Genomic DNA, 17141 nt, shown 5'->3' with positions numbered 1-17141 from the left:
TTACAAATAATATCATTATAATAATGTTAGCAGCAGAACAAAGAGGCTGGCATCTATTTCTCGTGTTGTGTGTTGGGCTTGCTGTAAATCCAGAGATCTTGAGACAGCATCCACATTACCCTTTTCTTGTAATGTCAGCAGTATAGCTAATTTTCATGGTCTCACCCAGACCAAAGCCTTCTACCATGGTTTCCACTTTCCACCTTTTCCAATTTACCATCTAACTCGTTCTTTTCAACACTGCTAAAACTATCTTCTTTAAGGACATCTTTGATTATTTTACTCTTCAATCTGTGATAGTTTCTAAGGTCTTACCAAATACCACTGGATGCTGCTAGCATAACATTTGGGGTCCTCCAAAGTCTAGGCTCAAATAACTGTCCCCCAACTTCCATTTTAAGGCTAGAGAACCAATATAAAGATGCAACCTAGTGTTGGTGGCATAGATAAGAAGCCATGAAGAAAAGGAAGGGTGTTCCAGTTGGGGCCGATGGATTTCTTCTCCCCCTCTTTCCTCCATAGGATCAGGACAACTACTAAGGAGGAAAGGAACACTTCTATCAACATCACTTCACTTCACCTTCTAAAAGTTAAAAATAACAACTTAAAAGAGATCCCAACAACTGTTATCCATTTATGTGTCCTAAATATTTCACTTGACAAATACTATGACATTCGAGAAAAGAATATGTTAGTAGCCGCCTCTTTGGAAAGGCTTTGAAATTTGCTACCTGTGACAAAGTTTATCTTCTCCCTCAATGCTGAGTGTCACAGATCTTTGTTTCCTACCTACCTATTATGTCATAAGTCCCCTGCTTTCTTACGGATCACAGGCAATTCTTAGAAGAGATTTAGGTTTTGCTCACCTGTAATAATGATGTGCTAAACAATTGAGTGCAGGTGGTCCTCGGTGTCCGGGTGGCCGTAGTGCTGGGTTAGCAAGCACTCCCCTTCTTACTTACAGAGATGCTGTTCTAATAAACAACAAAGCTTTGCCCAAGGCTGGAGTCTCAGAAGATGAGGGACTAGAAGGCTAAGTACGGACAGTGTTTCCTCTGGTAGTATTCTCTCCACTTGACCACTTGGTATGATGCCTTCATTTTAATCAAATATGTGTCCGTTGAGAACTTCCTATGTACTCAGTATTATATAAGACTGTACTTCACTGGATAAAGCTTCAAATAAGGTCATTTTTTAGGCTCATTAGAGCCTTCAACACTACCCTAGTTTTTATTGAGAACATGAAGCTATCTTCCATCACTAAAATTATATGAGGAAGCAGGGCGTTTTCCAGAATCAAACAGCTTGTTCCCCACCCCCACTAAATTATTTCAATTATACCCTAAGGGCGCATTCCTTCTCTTCTCCAAATAGACAGTGAACAGTGACTCACTATAGAAACTGTGACAAATATTCTGTAAACTGCTTTCGATAAGACGATTCGGACTTCCTCTTGCAGAGACTGATAAATGACAGAGGCCAGAAGAGAAGTGTAGATGCAGGGGGACCGGGGAGACAAAAGTGAAAGGATAAGATAGGCATCCATCTTTGAGGGAAAGAATTGCAAGGATGAGTAAGTTGCCTCACTGCCGATGAGTCCCTAGTATTGGCCTCCAGGGGAGCTCACTGACCACCCTGACTGTCAGCCCATCACTCACAAAAGATTCACTTGGAAAGGGCGTTCATCTGTGCCCCCAGAGAGTCTATTATTCAGCTGCTAACCACAACCAACACTTCTTTCAGGGAGAAGAAAAAGTATGAGCGTCTAGACAAATGTAAGTTCTTACCCACCCACCCAGAAAAATAATGTGGGTCTTAAATGCCTTCTTCTGAGGTGGAAACATTAAAGGAAAACCCAAAGTTTACCCCAAAACCAAGACAGACAAGACCAAATAAGCCTTTTTTTTTTTTTTTTGCCAAATAAGGAGGTTGGAGGAAGGTACCACCAAGTTCCATATAAATTAATTCCATGCCACAGTTAATTCTGGTGATGACGTAAGTATCAGTCAATGCCATGGGAAAATATTGCTTCCGAAGAGTCAGCCCACTCAGTATCCAGTGCAGAAAGAGCTTAAGTGTCCTGTTGGGGCTGGGGTGGGGGGAGCAGTCTAAATTCCTGTTTGTCTCTCAGCCACAGGTAACCAAGGCTTCTAGAGGCATAGTGTGGGGGTGCTTCCTCTCACTGCCCAGGCTATGGAAAACATCCTCCCTGAGACTTAATAGGAAGAGGACCAAAATCAGATTCAGCTTCTTCAACTGAATGGAAACTGATCCTGAGCCATCAGAATTGGATTTACATCTAAACTGAAGGCAAAATTGTAAATCATCTCAGGCCCCCGGGGCCTGTCTGTGTGAAGATTTGCGGGGAGACAGAAGAAGTGGTACAACTACTCTGGTCACGTGTCTTCTCAGCCATTTGTGTGCAGGCCATTCTCTAACGGCTGCAAATCCTTTCATTTGTCCATCACGTTGGGCCACATAAAGGAGTAGTTTCTTCTGTCCATTGGACACATGAACAAACTGAGGTACCCAAAGAAGAAATTAGTGGTCTGTTTGATCTGTTTCCTAAAGCAAGTCAATGACATAGCTTTACTCTGGGTCACTTCCTGGGAATAACTTCACTAAGTTGGTTCAAATGGTTGGCCTATGGGTCAACTACAAATACATGATGGAAATTAGAATGAGAAAAGCCCTAAGGAAGATAACTCCTGACCCCAAGGAAATAAAGTTTTACTCTACCCATATGAAGTCCAGAGAGGTTAAGTGGCTTAGCCAAGGTCACACAGTTATTACGTGGTAGGAAGTAGGATGGGGAACATATTTAGTCTTGATCTCCTTCTTCTTCTTAAGTTTTCTTTTGACCATTTCAGACAAAAATGGACAAAAATCACTAGTTCTGACATGTGTATCTCCCACTGGGCTACGTGAAAGAACAGGGTGGAGGCTTGGTCTGAGAATGAAGGAAGTGAAGAGTCAAGAGCCAGCAGTAATAGATGCTCTGAGGTGACAAACCTGGCAATAAGGACAAGTTAGCAGCATCTGAGGAGGAATTTGTTGGAAAAAAAAAAAAAAACAGATAAAATGAGATTATGTCTGAGAATGTACAAGAAAACAGCACAAAAGGCAGGCTTTTCAATGAAATTTTATCTTTCACCTTTGTGAGAAGTAGCAGATTCTAGGAGCAACATTATAATGAGAGAAGTGAGTCAGAGAGCTACTGGTGACTACCTAGACTACTGGTGACTATCCTAGAACGAACACAGTGTTTCCAGCATGAAGAATGACATGGAATCCATCTTGACTGGCCAAATTCTCTCTTCCAGAGTAGTCCAGAGTTGGGGTGCTGGCTTCCATCCAGATGCCCCACCCAACTCTATTAAATGCAAGTTCTTGTTGATGGGATAATAATAATTCCTTATATTCATTATGACACTGTAGAATTTCTAAAATATTTCATTAGAATTATAAAAATCGATAAACTCTAAATGGATGAAAGACCTCGATGTGAGACAGAAATCCAGCAAAATCCTAGAGGAGAACATAGGCAGCACCCTCTACGACATCGGCCACAGTAACCTTTTTCATGACACATCTCCAAAGGCAAGAGAAACAAAAGATAAAATGAACTTGTGGGACTTCATCAAGATAAAAAGCTTCTGCACAGCCAAGGAAACAGTCAAAAAAAACTAAGAGGCAGCCCACGGAATGGGAGAATATATTTGCAAATGATGCTACAGATAAAAGGCTGCTATCCAAGATCTACAAAGAACTTCTCAAACTCAATATGCGAGAAACAAAGAAACAAATCATAAAATGGGCAGAAGATATGAACAGACACTTTTCCAATGATGACATACAAATGGCTAACAGACATATGAAAAAATGTTCAAAATCATTAGCCATCAGGGAAATTCAAATCAAAACCACACTGAGATACCACCTTACGCCAGTTAGAATGGCAAAAATTGACAAGGCAAGAAACAACAATTGTTGGAGAGGATGTGGAGAAAGGGGATCCCTCCTCCATTGTTGGTGGGAATGCAAGTTGGTACAGCCACTCTGGAAAACAGTGTGGAGGTCCCTTAAAAAGTTAAAAATTGAGCTACCCTATGACCCAGCCATTGCACTACTGGGTATTTACCCCAAAGATACAGACGTAGTGAAGAGAAGGGCCATATGCACCCCAATGTTCATAGCAGCATTGTCTACAATAGCTAAATCGTGGAAGGAGCCGAGATGCCCTTCAACAGATGACTGGATTAAGAAGTTGTGGTCCATATGTACAATGGAATATTACTCAGCTATCAGAAAGAACGAGTTCTCAACATTTGCTGCAACATGGATGGCATTGGAGGAGATAATGCTAAGTGAAATAAGTCAAGCAGAGAAAGACAATTACCATATGGTTTCTCTCATCTATGGAAAATAAGTCTAGGAAGATCAGTAGGAGAAGAAAGGGATAAAGAAAGGGGGGGTAATCAGAGGGGGGAATGAAGCATGAGAGACTATGGATTCTGAGAAACAAACTGAGGGCTTCAGAGGGGAGGGGGGTGGGGGAATGGAATAGGCTGGTGATGGGTAGTAAGGAGGGCACATATTGCATGGTGCACTGGGTGTTATACGCAACTAATGAATCATCGAACTTTACATCAAAAAAATAAATAAATAAAAATAAAAAAAAGAATTATAAAAATCTAATGAGGTTGGTGAATATTTCAATTTTATTAGAAAATATTCCATTTTATTAGAAAATATTCCATTTTAGAAAATGTCTGGTCATATAACTAATAAATACAGCAATTAATTTAACAACTATTCATCAAATGCCTACTATGTGTCAGGCATTGTTACATGTGGTGAGGATACTTAAATAATGCCAGCCAGGTCTGCTCTCTCCTTAGGCTCCAGTATAGGAAGCAAACAAGTAACCAGTCAATAAATATGCATTTTTGGTGGATTAGTCTGGACAGTGTATATTTCTACAATGGGTAGCAATGTATCTCCCTGCATTTTCTAATGAACTGAAGTCCTCAAGAAACTTAAATCAAATTATATTTAGTGGCTCAGGATCATTTTTCACACCTGAGGACCTACCAAGTTTCACAAAATGGAACCAGGCTACCACGTATCTGGAGAGTAACAATCTGCTTTTTCTTTTCTTTTCTCTTGATTCCCATTTTTTTTTTCCATTTTCTTCCTCCCTGTCACCTTCTCCCATATTACTCACTGTTGTTATCACCAAAGGGCAGTATATTCGCTATTTCCCACCTTCTCCCACTGCCATCCTCCACTCAGCTCCTGTGAATTTGCTCTAGTTTTGGCAACCGATTCATACTGTGTGCAAAATTAACGTAGTTCAATTAAGGGTGGGGACTTGAAACAAATTTCTATGAATAGAAAGTGTAATTTTGAATATGGACGCTATGATATTTATTTTGGTAGGTTTTTGTTTTTATGTTAGATGTTGACAGTATCCCAAATAAGTGGGAAGTGGGGTTGGGAAAAAAAATTCTAATTAACAGGTAAGATTATTATTATTATTATTATTATTATTATTATTATTATTATTATTATTTTAGTGACCTCTCAGGTAGATGGACGTGCATTTGAACTTTTAGTGCCAGGCTGGCAGGTAAAATACATAGATTAAAGCAGATACTACACACTGATATAGTGGAAAGAACATTAATTTTCAAATCATATAAACCAGTCCTCATTCTTTCTTTGTTACTAAATCCTTGTGTGATACTGAGAATGCTACCTAACTTCTCTGTGCCCAGTTAGCTCAACAATAAAATGGGTCAGATCATAATTAATTGATCTGCCTCACAAAGCTTCTTGAGATTGAACTGAGGGAATAAGTACAGAAAATGTCTTGAAAAATAAAAAGTACTATATGCATGAATGTGCGTTTGCTGTTAATTATTTTTCAGTCTCTGTCCTAATTTCTCCTGTGATAATGAGGAGCAGAAACCAGAATATTAAGGAAGAAAACAGCCAAGTCAAAAACAAAAATCCAGAGCAGTGTCAAATCAACAAAAAAAACTAGAAATAATCAGGAAAAAAAAAAACTTCACTTCTTGTAAACAAAATGATTATTTGATTGTAAATGAGTAGCATAAAACTTGGCATAATTATGCCACTTTTTTCAGTACAATATTTAGATAATTTCAACTCTGCTTGAAATGCCACTGATCAGTATCCTGGACTAGAAACTGGGATACTTGGTCTTTACTTGAACTTGAAAATTAAGTGGCTATGCATCATTGGACAGATCACTTCCCCCAGCTAGGTCTGATTTTTCTGGGGAATGAAGGGACTGCAATGCCATCCCTTAAATCCCCCCAGTTTTGCTCCTGCCAGGATGCAAAATAAGAGGAGGAGCAAGTCCCTCTTTGTCTGGGACATGGGCCATCTGCTTCAGGCCGGTGCTCGAAATTCTGGGCATGTGTCCTATCTCCTTGCATGTGGAAAAAAGCACATCATTCACAGGTCAGGGGCTGCTGGAGGGCAGGCCCGGGTCCTGTGTTGTTCAAAGCAGCAATGCCTTGACAACCCTTCAGTGTTTATCATTAGCCATTGCAACAAGGTTTCGATAGCACTTTCTTTCATGCTCTGGGGGTCATCAGTTAATTAGGGGCACAGAAGATAGAGTGAGAACAGTCTAGTTGAGTATATATACCCTTGTGGGCATCCGAAATGGCTGACATTGATGTACCCCAGCGGATGAAAGAGTCACTCCTAATGGTATGTTCACTCCCTTTGGGATAATGGTAGTTTGCAGGAGAAGTGCCCATAACAGCCATTGGGTAGCCACGTACTGGCTCAACCAGGTCTCCAGCTCCTTTTCTTCCTTTCTCTAGGATTTCCATATCTATCTTTTAAAATTGTGTATGAGAAAAACACAAACACTCAAAATTAATATATTTCACTAATTTAATTTGTAAAACGAACACCACCTAATTTGGGGGCCGGTGCCAAAGGGTTGTCATGGCAATAGATGTTCACTCATTTAAAGGATGATCTGGTCCTGTCCATTCTCTCCAACTATAATTTCCGGTTCCAGTGGAGATCTCGGATACCCAAAGTTACATCAAACACAGTTGCCTCTCCCGGGAAGAGGGCTCGCTTCAAAGTCGGTAGGCTTGATGTACTAGAGTAAGGGCTCACACACAGAAAGTTACGGCCTCCAACAGCCAGGATAGTAGGGTCAGCACAGTAAGATCACCCCCTGAATCACTGTCCCCGGAGTGACCCTCGCTCATGTCAGGCTGCTGCAGACACTAGCAGTTTCTATGTGGATTCAGAGACAGGGCTGCACACAGCAGAGGAATCCAGAGATCTGTGTTCCGGGGTCGTTAACAATGTGAATCAATCTTAAGCAGATCATTTAACTTAATCCCACTGGGCCTTAGTGTCCCTAGCTGTGTAATGAAGCTATTGTTTCAGCAAAGCAGGATTTAGCCCTGTTGCTGCCATTCCGGGCTCTGACAATGTCAGATGCTGCTGTTTGATGTGCGTGCACTTTTACTCCTCACGCTCCTCCGCAAAACTGCTCCAAGAAACCGCTTGGTTAGCCAGACAGAGTAGACACGCGAGCTGTAGCATAGTTGAGATCTCTGATCTAGAGGACGAGTTGCTTTCATAGAAACAAAGGCTTGTGAGAGACGCTGGTGTGCTAGGAAACGTTAGCAACTGACTCTACAGGAAAAAAAAAGTGTGAGGGAGAGCTGATTGGTAGCATTTTTCAATTTCCATGGTATAAATACTCCAACTAGAGCCATTTCGAGCTAACAACACACCAACAAAATTTCTAAAACTTTTGCAAATGGCTCCTGCAAGCCACTACAGACCAACTCCAGCACTCTTCTCCCAGTGGCTTCCTGACTGAGGTGTAATGGAATCTACAGACTCAGTGAAATTGAAAGCCAAAGCGGGTACAACCGTCTAATTCTTTCTGGGTAGCTGACCCCCAGTTTTCACCAGACATGTGATGAGTTCCTGATCCAAATAAGAATGACCAGGTAGATGAGATCTCTAGTAGAGTCCTGGCAGGTGAGCCATGAGCATAAGTGACATGTGTCACTTCCAAGGCAAAGCTGTGCATTTGGAATATGTCTGTCTGGGTCTCTGACATTATAGGGAGCGGAGGCCTTGCCAGCCCACAAGAATTATATAAAATAGTAATAAATAGCTTTAGACTATGAAAGACTTATTTATTTATTTGAGAGAGAAAGAGAGAGAGTGGGGAGGAGAGGGGCAGAGGGAGAAGGAGAGAATCCTCAAGCAGAATCCCCACCAAGCACAGAGTCAAATGTGGGGCTCAACCCCAGGACCCTGGGATTATGACCGGAGCGAAAATCAAGAGCTGGACACTTAACCAACCGAGACACCCAGGAAGCCCAGTAATAGCTTTGCACTATTAAATCACCAGCATCAAGGGAGTAAAGGTGATACACACACACACACACACACACACACACACACACACACACACAATCTAGACTATTCTGGCCAATATAATTAATCAAGTGCTTTTGAGACCTCCAATCATATACACTTCAATAAGTTATCCGAGGTGACAGTTGGAATCCTAAATGGATTTCCTAATCTATAACTAATCCTTTCTTGGAACTATAGCTCTGTCCTCAATTGTCATCTGAGGCTCATACGCCAACCCCAGGTTATTTTGCTTTCCTCTGTGGTCACAACTTTCTTCAAAGCCACTTTCCAAGCAGCTAGACTGCACCATGGGGCCACTTTATCCCATGAAGGGTGTGAGTTTCATTTATACAGGGCTGATTTCACATGCCTTACACTTCGCCCATGTTGGAAGCATCTGCGGTATACATTATATCCCAGCAATCGCAACCCTGGTGAGGGTTATGTATACCACGTCCAAAAGTCAATCAGCCGGGCAGACCTGGCCTCCGGTGTAGACGAGAAAGGCAGTTATTTGCGCTTCAATTTTGAGAGAACTTAAGAATTCTCCCTGGACCCAGATAGCTTCCCTATGAGTTTATAACACAGCCTGCAGTCCCATCATTAGAATTGTATCACTTGGGCCAAATAAGCACACGCTTCATATAAATTTCCCCGGGAAGGGTGTGAATCAATCATCAGTCCCTCCCATCGTTATTGGAATAGTGATACTGGAGAGACTTCCTCCCTGGAAGTTGGATGAGAGCAATGTATTGAAGAATTAGAATTTTTGTGAGAGAAGAGACATGAGGGAGAGAGAAAAAGCGGTCATTTGGGAGCAAGAACACTGCCTAAGGAAACCACCTTTAACTCCCTCAGCAGTGCATGAAGTAGTAAAAGACGGTACAATTGTCACTGACATTTTACATAGGAGGAAAAGAATGGGAGTCAGAAAAACAAAATGTCTTGTCTTAGGTGATGCAGCTTACAAATGATGAAGGGTTCATTTATATCTGGGGGAGGTGGTGGAGTTTATTCCAAATAGAGGATATTTTAATTTATACTATCTCTAAAATATAGAAGCAGTCTTCCTTTTCCAGGTTTCTTTTCATCTAGAAGTCATAGACCAAAATGCTCCAGAAGGAAATTCAGAAACGACATGGCTTAGCATAGCAGAGTCCACATTGAGGCCATGAGGAAGGACCTGGGACTGTCTGGGTGGCTCATTCCTGGCCGTGGAAAGGATGGGGGGCCCGAAAGTACACAGAGAAAAAGGGGTTGTGTATCGTATGATGTTTGACCTGCAGCCTTCTGCCCATCACACTCATGCATTTACTTTTTTCAAGCAACAAATATCTCTGCATCTCCTTCTAGGCCAGATGCTGCCCTGTCTACAGAGGTGGGGGAAGCAACTCGGCTCTCATGACTTATAGTTTGTGGGGAAATAAAAAAAACCCAAATGATAGATTAATAAACAAACTGCATTTGTGGCAAATGCTATAAAAGTGAAAATAATGTCTCGTGAAATAATTGCAGTCTTGATCTTCTATAAAATCTTCCAGTGCAGAGACGGGGCGAGGGCAGGCATGGGATCTCTAAAATGTTGCGAGGTCAAAGACTGTAAGATGTGGCTGATTTCCTCTCACTGACTCAGCTACAACTCCACCATCCCAAACCCCACAAAACCCTGTAGATATAAGGATATAAGCATGAGAATGTAGATACAACTATGAGAATAGGAAAAAACAAACTGCTCCTAGTGATAAGCCCCATAGGAGTCTAATAGCAGGAATTCTAAGCCTTGGACTTTCAGGAGATTATATATATATATTTTTAAAGATTTTATTTATTTATTTGACAGAGAGAGAGACAGCCAGCGAGAGAGGGAGCACAAGCAGGGCGAGTGGGAGAGGAAGAAGCAGGCTCCTAGTGGAGGAACCCGATGTGGGGCTCGATCCCAGAGCACCGGGATCACGCCCTGAGCCGAAGGCAGACGCTTAACGACTGCGCCACCCAGGCGCCCCTCAGGAGATTATCTTTACAGGCCACCAGACAAGGCAAAGAGAAGTAAATGACAATAACTCTCAGGATTTTGGAATAGCTGGGCACAGTGATAGAGTCTGCACTCGTGAACAGCCTAGACAGGAAAACTAGGTAAGATTCTGTCCAAAGAAAGCTAAGAACGATGAGTTACGAGGGACCAGAAAAACAGGGTAATGATGACCAGGTGCATGGGCTGTGCAATCATTTCCCATTTCCTGCATAACCATGTGACATATTTCTAATTCAACAACAAATAGAGCTGAGTGTGGGCCTACTACAAAGGGTCAGCCATATTATGTTCATGGTTATGTCACATTATTTAACTTCTCCAATTTGGGCCAAAAACATAAAATAGCACCATTTTTAGACACAGCAAGACCACATACTCCTACAATAAAGGAGCCTTGGAAAGCTCATCTAATTTCGTTCATTTTCCAACTCCAGGCAAAGATGAACAGTTGGAAGCTTTCCATTTGGATTCCAATAAAGGCATTTCTCCAGGATTTCCCCATAGTGGCCTTACCTGGAGCTTCCTGGAGTTCTGATTATTCATTCTAAGTAGGCCATGAAGGACAGCTTGAAAAGAGGATCTGAAAACCAGAACCGGTTTGAAGGAAATGTCAAGGTATTGGATATAGTTTCTGCAGTCAGATCTATCAGGATTCAAATCCAAGCTTAGCTAATTTCTACATGAACTTCGGCCAATTACTTAAACATTATGTCGGTCAGGATCTAGCTGGGATTCAAATGTCATCTGAATATTTAAGCAGAAGGAATTTAATCAGGATTTACACAGGTAATGAGAGAGTTTAGTGGTCTGATGGAGGAGAGTCATGCAATCCAGCCATTAGCAGGACACCCATCTCTACCTTAGACCAGAGGGAACAGAGGGAGGGAGCGCTGATAACACCATTTAATGATGGGAACACCTTATAGACGCTGGTTTCATGGCAGACTTCTTTGTCAGGAGCTGAAACCAGAGGTGAAGCCACTACAGGGGGCCTGGGCAGAAGCAGGGGGATAGAAATATCCTTGCTTCCCTTCCATCAGTCACTCCCCAACATCCCATCAGTGCCGACAAATGGCACAACCTAGCTAGACATGGAAGCCTTGAAAACAAAGCCTGAAGCAGTCAGCTGCCCTGCGATACAGAGCTCATTCATTGTCGACAGTTCATCATAAAAGGATATTATTATAACAATCACTATCAACAAATATTTAAAGTGTAACCAGTGGTGTGTTGGCAAATATTTAACAGCTGACTCTCTGGGGAAAAAGCCCTGATTTGTTGTTGGTGCCCATAGTTTGAATACTACCATCATGGCTAATTTCAAACTTCCCATGTAAAGGCATTGAACACAGCATTGAGAAGATTGGCTTATATAAGTGGATATAAGCAATTTCAGCACAATGCTGAAAGGTGGCGTATCAAAAATAGCAAACATCCTTGTGCAATTGCAAGAGAATGGCACCAATTCTAACAGATGAAAATTGCAGAGGGACAGCTCTGTTTAACTAAAACTTGTCAGATTTAGACCATACCCCCCTTGGAGTCCATAAGTTCCTCATCACTTGGAGCTAGAGCTCTAGGTAGCTGGTCATTCTTCACAGATATTTTTGAGGGGCTCTACATGACATAGGCAGTAAGCCATGATGGTTCATGGGTTTGCTCTGTGGAGGAAATAATCCCAAACTTCCACCTTGCTTTGGAGACAAATTTTAATCCCTGGCCCTCATGAATTCCTCTTAATGTCAATGAGATGACATCAACCCTTATTACCTGAACTCTTGGTAAGAATTGTTTTGCATTCATTTGTGATGCAAATGAGATCTTGAAGTTATCTCCATGCTTCCTCAGACTGTCTTTCCCTCTTTCACTCCCCTTGTCATGCTGTCACTGAACAAAGTAAGGACAAGCTGGCAGAGCTCCTCACAGCCACTGATGTATGACATGCTTGCGTTTCTGATCTGCTGACTTCTTTGATTATGTGAAAGTACAATGGCCATTACTAGACCAGTCCATTCTTCTAAGGAGCTCCCTGAAGAGCTCTTGTATCACGATTGCTTTCAACAATTGAGGAAGTGATCTCTTGGGCATATATTGACCTGTGTCCCTGAGTCTGGCCCTGGCAGGTGGGAGGACATGCTAGAGATACAATTATGGTAGCTGGTTGGGTAAATATTCCGATATCTGGCCAAACATGTCTGAGTAAGACAGGCTTAGGAAGATGTGCCTCTTTTATTTTCTCTAGCTGTTTTATTATTATGTTGAAATCAATCAAGAGTTGGCCCGTTTGCTCATTTGCACTTTGCATTTTTTCCTAATTAACTTCTATTTATTGTTAATAATTACAACATATAAAATACAACCTAATGAATGGATTAATAAAATAAATATACAAAAAGGCAAGGGCAAGTAAGAGGGTCTGTGGATGTACACTTGCAGAGAAGATGCAGTGAGGAAAGGGAGGTGGGACCCTGTGAGCACACACTCGGGTAGACTGCCGTGTGAAAGGAACGATGGTCCAAGGGCCCCTGGACAGTCTCTAGGTAGGCTGGCATTCAGAGCCAGAGCTGACTCTGACGAGATGTTTAAAAGAAAGAAAAAAAGAAAAAAGAAAAAAAAAAGAAGTTAAAGTAAGAATGAGTGGAGACTAAAAAGAAATAAAACTACACATTTGGGGGCTGATGGGTGCTGTTGGCAGAGACTGGGGATCAACAGCTTTTCCCCAAGACTGCAGTTTTTGTTTGCCCTGCACATCTGGTGTCCTACAAAAAAATACATTGGAATTTTGTCTTTTTATTTATGCCTTCTCTATCTTCAACTGGATTCCAGATGTCTAAAGAGCATACATTTTGCCTAAAGTTTTTCATCTTAGCCTGCCTTGGCTAATGTTGGATAAATGTCGAAGATAACAAAGTCTCACCATCCTGAAAACCTTGCCCTGGGGAAGCCTCTTTCCACTTGTTGGGTGAGTTCATGCCTCCAGCCTGAAGCTATGAATGTGCTCTGAAGAATATATGTAAAGCTCAATGCAAGACCTGTGGACATAATGGTGGGGAAGAGAGTAATTTCTGTTCCCATGATGCTTTCAAGATCCAAGTTCCCAGTCTGGTAGAATAGAGGACAATGAAAACCGACACCTAAGGTCAATGGTATTAATATTAAGGGGGGTTAAGTCTGAGGTGTTCCAGGAGCACTAAGTAAAGACAGCTGTGAGATCACCTAGGAGAATATCTGGCTTAATAAAGACCTGAAATATATGTAAAGGATTACGAAAAGAGAGGAAACACTATTCAGGTAAAGCCAATAGATTATACAAAAGCCAAGAACAAAAAAGAATCAGAGGGGAATTCTATTTCTGGCTAGATGCTGGATTTACCTTCCTACCTGGAGCAAAAATATATGAAGCTACAGTTTTCAAGCACTGGACTTTAAGCCACAAAATCTAGTGACCCCTGGGAAGTGAGAAGTAAATGAGGTAAGTCCTAGAATTGTCTCGGCTTATAGCCTTGAAAGAAATTCCAGGTTACCCCCACCCCCAACCCAGGGGATGGAAAACCAGGGAGAGACGAGTGGACTCCTAACTGCTGAGTCCAGAGCAACCAATATGGCTAGACGTTTCAGGAAAGTATACCAGAGAGGAGAGACATGCCCAGAGAGAGAACTCTCAAAATAAGCATTCAGTAGAGTAGTTACCACATGTATGTGAAAAACTAGCCAGGGCAGGGAAAAAAACGCCACAAACAAATTAGAGGGAAAATGCTCAGTGCTCACACAGGGCCACAAATAGTGTCTGTACCCAAAAGCCAGACTGGAAAGCCTCGTAATTAAGTGTGCGTTATATAGAAGACTCAAAAGGGTCTTGTGTCAGTAGTGGGAAATAATTAGCTTTAGACCAAATCCTGCTCTAGACACGCCTAACCAATTTTAAAAGTAAGATCTGAAAGGATCAAACTGTTTCTAAGTAACTTAACTGCATCCTAGATGAAAGTTAAAGTCTATTTATAGGAATACAAAAATATCCAGCACTCCATAAGATAAAATTCACAATGTCTTGCATTCAATTAAATATTAACAACCATAATGCAGGAAAATATGACCCATAATGAGGAGAAAAATCCAACAAAACTAATACAGAACAGATATAGTTGTTAAAATTAACCTTCACTTAAAACTATAAACTTCTAGAGATGGAAACTATAGTGTATATACAGGATAAGAGTCATGGGAGATTAAAAATAAGAGATTGCAGAAGGAAAGCTTAATGAACTCTGAGACAACTTTAAGTAGCCAAATACATGGGTAATTGGAATCCCTGAAAGAGAGAAGATTATGGGTATTTGAAGAAAAATAGGCAAAATTTTACACACTTGATGAAAACTATAAACCAACAGACCCAAGAAGCCCAAAGAAAACTGGAAATAGAAGGAAAATAAAGAAAATCACATATACATCCTAGCCAATTTGCTCAAAACCAGTAAGAAAGAAGAGAGCATAACAGCAGGCAGGAAAAAAAAGAGACAAATTATGAACACAGAAACACTGTTAAGAAGGAGTGCTGATTTCTCATCAAAAGCATGGTGGGAGGGGGCACCTGGGTGGCTCAGTCATTAAGCATCTGCCTTCGGCTCAGGTCATGATCCCAGGGTCCTGGGATTGAGCCCTGCATCGGGCTCCCTGCTCAGCAGAGAGCTTGTTTCTCCCTCTGCCTGCTGCTCCCCTGGTCTCTGGTCATGCTCTCTCTTTCTCATTGTCAAATAAATAAATAAAACCTTAAAAAAAAAAAAAGCACAGGAGGAGAAAAGATTGTGGAGCAACATTTTTAATGTACTGGAAAAAAAAAAGTGGTCACTCGAGTTTTATACCTTTCAAAACTGAAGGCAAAATAAAGACTTTTTCAAACATTCAAAAGCTAAAGAAAATCAGCAGCAATAGACCCACAATATAAAACATGTTAAAGGGATTCATTTAGGCAGAAAAGAAATGATATTAAAGGGAAATGAAGAATGATGAACAGAAACTGGTAACTCCATGGGTAAATACATAAGATTTTAAAAATTTAAATAGTTAAAATAATTGTCTAAACAAAAATAACAATATTAATGAGAAGTTTAAAATGTATATACATATATTTGTGTATTTAATTTATACATAGTTATTTATATATATTTAATTTATTTACATTATATATGTGTGTGTGTGTGTGTGTGTGTGTGTGTGTGTGTAAAATGCTTGACAAGAATAACCCCAAGGCCAGGAGGAGAGATAGGGAAATATGTTTTTTAAGGTTATTTTATGCTATACATGAAGTGGCATAATATTACTTAAAAGTAGACAGTTACAAGTTAAAAATATATCTATATACATTCAAGCAGCATTAAATTAATAAAAAGTTATTGTCAATAAATCAACAAAAGGAAATAAAATGCAATCATAAAAAAATACTTAACCCAAAGAAGGCCAAAGCAGAACAAGAAGCAATGAGTCAGAAAACAATAACAAGACAATAAACATATACCTAACTTTATCAATAATCATACTAAGTGTGAATGAGATGAACCTCCCAATTAAAAGGCAGAGATTGTCTGATTTGAGAAAACTACATGTTCTCCTTCAAAGAAACACACTTTATTTATTTAAAAAAAATTTTTTTTTATTATAATAACATTTTTTTATTATATTATGTTAGTCACCATACAGTACATCCCTGGTTTTTGATGTAAAATTCGATGATTCATTAGTTGCGTAAATGTAAGGACACTAATAGGTTAAAAACAAAAGGATGGGAAAAGATACACTATGCCAATGTTAGTTAAAAGAAAGCTAGAATGTTCATTCCCCCTTCTGTTTACCCCCCATTCATTCTTCCCTTCCTTCTAGACTATGGACTCTGGGAAACAAACTGAGGGCTTCAGAGGGGAGGAGGGTGGGGGAATGGGATAGGCCGGTGATGGGTATTAAGGAGGGCACATATTGCATGGAGCACTGGGTGTTATACACAAACAATGAATCATGGAACACTACATCAAAAATTAAGGATGTACTGTATGGTGACTAACATAATAAAAAATTATTATTAAAATAAATAAATAAATAAATAAATAAATGAAAAAAAAACTAGAATGTGTATGCTAAAATCAGAGAAGATTTCATAGCAAAGAGTCTACCATGAACCAAAAAGATTATTTCATAATAACAATGGTATTAATTCATTAAGAGAACATAATCATCCTAAATGTTTGTAAAACTGCAAAGAGAAATAGACAAACCTACAATTTATAGTCAAAGATTTCAACATCCTTGTCTCAGTAATTATTAAACAGTAGCTTGAAAATTCAGTAAGGATATTGAGGATTTGAATGGCACTATCAGCTGCTTCAATCAAATTGACATGTATGGAACACTCCACCAAACAACAGAAGAACACACATTCCTATAATGCAAACAGAATATTTACAAATTCGGACTCTATTCTAATCCAAGTATCAATACATTTAAAATGATTAAATTAGTATAAACCACAATGGAATGTAATTAGACATCATTAACATAAAATGTTCTGGAAAACCAAATATATTCCTTCCAAATAACCCTTGGACCAGAATTATCCAAAAGGAAGAGTATTTTTAACTAAATTAAAATAAAAACACAGTAGTACTTGAAGGAAATTTAT

This window comes from Ursus americanus, chromosome 28, assembly GCF_024610735.1.
Source record: "Ursus americanus isolate L20-20 chromosome 28, mUrsAme1.1.p, whole genome shotgun sequence".
Taxonomy (NCBI): domain Eukaryota; kingdom Metazoa; phylum Chordata; class Mammalia; order Carnivora; family Ursidae; genus Ursus; species Ursus americanus.
Note: the sequence above shows the minus strand (reverse complement) of the source record.